Here is a 6,810-nt window from a genome sequence, read left to right on the forward strand (position 1 = left end):
CCGGGCGCTGGAAGGTGAGCGGCGTCGGGGGGCGCGCCCGGGAACAAGGTGCACGGAGTCGCGGGGCTGCGGGCTGGTAGTGCGGGTCCGACCGGGGTTGAGCACACGTCGGAGGAGGCCCAGCCACCGGCGCCCGCTCCGGGACCCAGGGATGGGATGGGGAGGCCGCCCCCGGAGCCGCCTCGGAGGCTGGAGCTGGCTCGGAGGCAGGCAGCCCGCGGGTTGGGGGATCTAGGGAAGCTAGATTCGGCACGAACGTCCCCGAAAGTCCTGGCCCTGCCGTGAGCTTTCGCGGGAGTCCCCCACACTCACGGCAGAGAAGCGGGGCTCCCGGCACCCCCCGAAGTCGAGGATGTGTAGGCGACCCCCCAGGCAAGGCGAGGGCCGCGGGGCTGTGGCGGATGGGGGCGAAGCGGGACTCTCCGGGTTGGGGGGCGCTAATTAGGAGCCCGTTGGAGTTAACTGTGAGAGTGTGAGTGCGAGCACCCTGCTTTGCCAGGGGGCCGCTGCGGGGGCGGACAGGCGGGGGCCTGTTATTGTTTATGGTTTACCAGGCGCCAATTACACCCAAGGTGCTGTGTGCTTGGGCCCCGCACCCTTTTCGGAGGCTCCCTCTCCGCCTTCTAGCGGGGCTTGGGTCTCCATTGAACCCCTGAAGTTGCGGGGTTTGCCCCAGGTAGCACCAGAGCCTGGCGCCTTCCTCAGTAGCCGGTGGGAAAAGGCTCGGCTTCTCAATGGGTTCTGTGAAACCTGCCAAGACTGCTGTTGGGGGGCAGCTCCAACTTCCAAATGATTGTACTTGGATGAACAGCCCCGCGCTGTTGGCCCTGGCAGGAGAGCTCACACGCATGCCACTTGACACAAGCTTGCCGCGGACAGAGGCCCCAACACCAGCCACAAACAATAGGGAGGCCCACACACACTCACGCCCCGTTTCCAAGAATTTCGGAGCCATTAAATGAGAGGGGGTCAAAACCTTCCCTAAAGTGGAGGGAAGGAAGCCCCCAAAATTCGAGGGCAATTGGAATAAAGGCAGTACTTATTTGGGGCATCTTTAACAGATCTAGTCACTTTCTTAGTTTAGGAACGAAAACACGAATTCTGTGGAACTTGGCTTGTTCTTATGTTCACAATCGGTAAACTTAAAGGTTGGAAGGAAAAAAGAACACAGTTCAGAGAGAAAGGCATCCTCTGGTGCGTTCTAATGTTCTCCAGGGGAAAGATCTCCTATGATCCCCCACCCCCTTCATCTCTGAGCCCACTGTGCTGACAGATCGAGTCCCACGGATGGACACATGCAAATTCAGACCGGCACACCGAGGTCTCGCCCACACTCGCACACATTCTCCCACATGTGTGTGATAGGATCGCAGGCGTGAGAACCCAGTGTGGGGCTTTGTCGTTGATTGCCTTGAGGGTGTAAGCCAGGGAGCCTGTTCAAGTTGCCAGATCTGTGTTAGGTCTCTGTGTCGTAGCCCAGGAGAGGCGACATTGGTACACACACCCTCATACACTTACGGGGCTGTGTGTCACCTGTGTGTGTCGTGCCGCAAGGCCCTTGTTGTGGGTGTGGTGGGTGCTGGTGCTGAGAGTGGAGTGGGGGTGTGGTTTGGGTCAGGTGCACAGGGGCTACCTGAGGAGGCTGTCTTCTCCCTCCCTCCTTCCCTTCCTTTCTCTTTTTCAACCCTCATCACCTACTGGACCCTCAGGAGTCCAGGCCCTAGCAGGAGCCCAAGCTTCCAAGCCTCCAGGCCAAGCAGCTAGAGGGCTGTCCAGAAGGCGGAGTCCTTATGTGCTGGGGCAGCCTGGGAAGAGTGGGCAGCAGGGCCCTTCGTTCCCCGTTCCCGGCCTGCCCACCTCCCCTTGGCTGTGAAGTGGGAGCTAGGGCTACTCACTGGCTGTGAGGCCAGGCCAGCACAGGATGCCTCTGGGAAGCAGCAGTGCCTACAAGGGTGGTTTCACCAATTCCTTCACTTTTGCAATATCTCAGACCCTCTGGTCTCCAGTTCGTGCGCAGGAGAATGTGAGAGAACAAATGCAAGGTGCTGACCCGAGCATAGACCTTGCACCTACCCACCCTCTGGCTCTCCCTCACTGGGAGACAGGATAGAACGGCATCGACCTCATGGGGTTCTTCTGAGAACTGAATTGTTAATGTGTGCAAAGTGCTTAGCACATAGGCATTGTTATTCAAGGAGTAGCTGTTATTATTATTATTACGCTAGGGTCTGCTCCTTGGGGAGCCTCAGGAGTGTGTGCCCTTATCCTGCCCGAGGGAGGTTAGAGGGAGGAAAGATGAAAGGGAAGGTTGGTGCACGGGGAGGGGGGTTGTCTCCCCCACATCTCTGCAACTCCAGGGAGGGAAGGAATGGGGAGAGAGCTGGCCCAGTGGGTAGCTGTTTTCTGCCTGTCCTCCCTCCTGTATTCTGGGGCTTGGTGTGTGGATGGGTGAACTTCAAGGTCCTGGGGTGTGACCGGGATAACGTGGTTTTCATAGCACTGAAGAGCTTTTCAGCCTCTCCAGCCTGACAGGTGGGGGGTCCAGCTTTCTCCATCCAGCCTTCCATTTGGCTTCGTCAGGATTTTGGTCTGCCCTTGGCCTTGTGGCTCTCTGTGTCTGGGGCATGACATTTATTTAGGCCCAGGGTCCCTGAGCCCTGGTTGCTACCTCTTGTGTACCCACTAGTTAGATGCTGTCTAGCGCCTGGTTCCTCTTCCCTCCCTGCACACTTGGGGGTCACCAAGACTCTGCATCCAAGGCTGCTGTCAGTTTTCCGTGTGGATGGAGCCTGGGTCCTTGCTTGTCCGCGTGGATGAAAACATGCCCTCACCTTGCCCTCTGATTGACTGCCCCCTTTCCCCGTGCAAATTGCCCTGGGCTTTACCCACAGACACAGGGAAACAGGGCCACCTAGTCGCCCACTGGCCTTTTGAGTAATGTTCCCCAGCTCCCCAAAGCCAAGATTATTCTCCCCTCAGGGCCATCAACGGGTCGGGGAGTGGGGTCCAATGGGCAGCAGACTAGGAATGGGGCCTGGGATAAGGAATGGTGCCTGAACCCCAGCGCCCCTATACCTGGGATAGGATGGAGAGGTTCCTGCTGGGAAGAGACCCTTTTGAGAAAAGAGAAACAGTTACCAGATCTCAGGAGGTGGGGCCAGCACGTTCCCCTCCAGCCAAGCCATGGTAATGGAGTTGTCACTGCAGTGGAACCTGTCCCTGAGGGAACAAGACAGCATGGAGCCCACCTCCTCCACAGGGGCAGCAGGAGTGACCCCTGAGAACATGGAAACTGAGAGGGGACAGCGGGCTGGGATTTGGGGGGCTTCCTCACTTGTTTGAGTTGCCTCTGGTACCCCCAAACCCCATCCCTGTCTGTCAGGAGCTGGCCTTCTGAGCGGCTGCTGAGGGCCGGCAGGTATTTGGAAGAACCAGTTTGCGCGGCACTGCCCTGTCTTTAGCCACAGCTGCTGCTGCCGCCACTGCAGCCTCAGTGGCTGCGAGCCGAAGCTGAAGCTGCCGTGGGCAAGGCCTCTGCCGCACAGCCTTCCACTAATTAAACAGCATGAAGAGGCTGAATCACCAGGCCTGCATAGTTTGAAAATTGTAGCCCTGCCTGTTGTGCTGAGTCAAACTGGTTTGTCGGGATTGGGCAGCTGGGGGGGGTAAGGGGTGGAGGGAGACTGGATACAGCTGGGCACCTGATGGGCTGGGAGAAGCCCCCTGCCCAAGGGCTAGCCCGGGTGCCAGGTCTCCTATTCCCTTCTGCCCCCAGCCTCCTGGCCAGACCCAGTGTGGCCAGCATCACAAGGAAGGGCTGAAGGGCTCAGGTTAAGGGCTAGCTGTCCACCCATTCTTCTGGCTGCTGGCAGGGCCACGAGTGGGGTGGGGGCATGGATGAGCGCCCAGGCGTTTGGGCTCCCCGCCCTGGGCTTCTTCCCCCTTCTCCTCCCTCTCAGGTTTATTTAATTATAAACCCCCATGATCTGAGGAGAAGAATGAAAAACAAAATGTGTTCTCCATTCTGAGATGTTCCCCCCCACTCCATCCCAGACATGGGGGCCAAGGGGCTGTGGCAGGAAAGGAGGAAGTGGCCCTGGGTGAGTTAGGCTCCCCCACAACATGTATCTTCTCCAGGCCCCACGGCAGGTTCCCCTGAAGACCCCTTGATCCTCACGCTGACCACCCTGTGTGTACAGGCTGGCACAGCGTGTACACATCCTGACCCATGGGAGGGGAGCCAGATCCTTCAGCTTGGTAGCTGAGGAAGGGACTCCATGAAGAGGAGGAGGGTGTCCGACTCGGGTGGCATAGCACTGCTCCAGGGTGCTCCTCCTTGTGCAGATCCTGACCCTCTGCCCTCCTGCCCCCCTGCATACTCTGCGGGCCCAGTCCTGGTGCTGACCTTTCCTTCCACCTCTAAGTCCCTAGTCTGGAATTTGGGCTGAAGGCTTGCTACTTCTGTCTTTAGTTGTTTTGTGTTTCTGTTTTTGGTTTTGGCTTGGTTTTTTTTTTGTTGTTTGTTTCCTGGGTCTCAATGACACTCTTGCTCCCAGGGTGCTATGGGGCCTGGCCCTTCACCAGGGCAGGTGGCAGGCCCTCAGCTGGTGCCCCTCCCACAGGCCAGGGTGGCCATGATGTCCTCCTCATGCCCTGCTCAAGGTCCTCAATCTGCAAGTGGAAGAGCCTTGCCCAGAGCTTCTGAAGCCAAATCTCTTCAGGGTGCTACCCTCTACCAAGGGCTCAGGGGCCCTTGAGACGGTGCCATTGTGCTGGCAGGGAAGTGGCTTGTTACTTGGGCAGGGGCTTTACCTGGGAAGGCCGCACCCAGCCACACCCAGAATCATCTTCATACCCCTGCCCCACCCCAGCCTCGTGACCTGACTGACAGCTCCTGCCCAAGCCAGGACAACAGGAAGCAGGGCTGGGGCTCTTTCCATACACCTCTGGCTAAGGCTGCCCCAGCACCTCTGCTTCCCTTGCAGGAGTGGCCCATGTGGCTGCCCTGCCTAAGCGAGAGGCATCAGAGTGTTGGGGCAGGATGAGGGGTACTGCCCTCTCCCAGTAACTCTTCCTCTACCCCACTGGAAGACATCCCGTAAAGAGAACCATGCTGACAGGGTGTGTGTGTGTGTGTGTGTGTGTGTTGCGGGTGCATGGAGGATGCACCTCTGAGGCTTTACACAAATCTAGGTATTGATACTTACACCATGTCAGGATGCTCTTTTGCAGGGACTGTGGCATGTTCCAGTGTCATTGGGCATCTGTGACTTTGCAGCTGATTGTAGTTTGCGTGACTGAGTAAGAGCATGTCACCAAGTCTATACAGGGAAACTGGTGTTTGTGTTTGCACTTTACACTGAAGACTGACTTGCAGCTGGTGATAGCATGTGCAATTGGGTGTGTAAGGAGAACATACTGTAGGGTTGGGTGTGCATGCCCTCGGTGTGTGCATATGTTTCAGGAAATCTGCACATAGGCAGGCTGGAAGCGTGGGTCTGCCTAAGGCAAGCCAGATCTCTGTGTAAGAAAGATTCCTGTATATGAATGTCTAAGGAAGACTAATCTGTTTGTACCATATGCATCCGTGTGTCTGAGAAAGACAGACCGTGGCTCTGTGTGAAGCTGGGTGTGTGTTTGTGGGCGGCTGTGGCTTTGTGTGTTTTTGTCCACCATATGTGTTGACTTGTCGCTCTTTAGCCCCAGTGGCGGGGAGTGAGCCCAGCCCCCGAGGACTGGATGCTGTGAATGCATCTGTGTGTTTGTGTATGGGCGGGGGCCACACAGCTGCTGCCACGTGGCTGCTCTCCATGGCCCTGTGGCAACCTGAAAGAGGTGTTGCTTCGCTCCTGAGCATCAAAGCTCCAGTCCTGGAAAGACCCTGGGCCTGCTGCCTACCTCCCTGGTGACTTTGTGGGGTAGTTGTTTCCTGCCCGACAGAGCCTAGTGTCTAGGGTGGCCAGCCTCTTCTCCCCTCTGCCTCCTGCAGATACATGGTGGAGGCAGCAAGGGATGGGGTGCAGCAGGCACCTGGGGGAGCTGGGAGCTTGCTCACTCACTCCTCTTTTGTCTTTACCCGCTGCCCCTCATACCCCCGTCCCAACGTGTGTATGTACAACACACGTACACACACGTGCACACACATGCACACACAGCACAGAAAAGGTGGGTTGGGTCTCTTCCTCCCAATACCACGGACGAATGGGTTCTATGACCCCCCCACGCCCCCCTCACCTACTGCCGAAGGCTGGGACCGGGAACCCCAGGGCTGAGGAGGGCCTTGCCCTGTCTCCTGTGCCCGCGCAGGCTGAAGGAAGCAGGCTCCTCCTCTCCCCCTCACCCAGAAGGGGGGAAACCGAGAGCACGCGGCCCCCTCCCCACCGGAGTGACCGGAGCCCTTCTTCAGGCACACATGACTCGAAACCCAAGTCCTCTCTTCATTAATGGGAAAAATGTGGCGAGATTGAGCGATGGCCAAGGCTGAGCGATGGCCAAGGGCCGATCCCCTCCCTCCCTCTCTCGCTCCCCAAAAATTAAACAGAAATGAAGAGCCTCCCTGCCTCCCTCGCTCCTTCTCTCCCTCCCTCCTTCCCGCCGCCGCCTCTCCGCCGTCCCCTCCCTCCGCTCCCTCCTCCCGGAGCCAGCGCAGGGCTTGTTTTAAACTGTGGAGGAATCTGGCTGGAGGGGGAGGGGGCTGAATATTTGGGTTTAAACAGTTCCAGATGGGTTTGGCACAGGCTGAGCAGAAGGAAGTGAGGGAGAGGGAGGAGGGAGGCGGCGCGAGGGAGCGGCAGGAGCCCCGGCCTGCTC

Source organism: Colobus angolensis, unplaced genomic scaffold, assembly GCF_000951035.1.
Source record: "Colobus angolensis palliatus isolate OR3802 unplaced genomic scaffold, Cang.pa_1.0 Scaffold245, whole genome shotgun sequence".
In the NCBI taxonomy this organism is placed as follows: Eukaryota; Metazoa; Chordata; class Mammalia; order Primates; family Cercopithecidae; genus Colobus; species Colobus angolensis.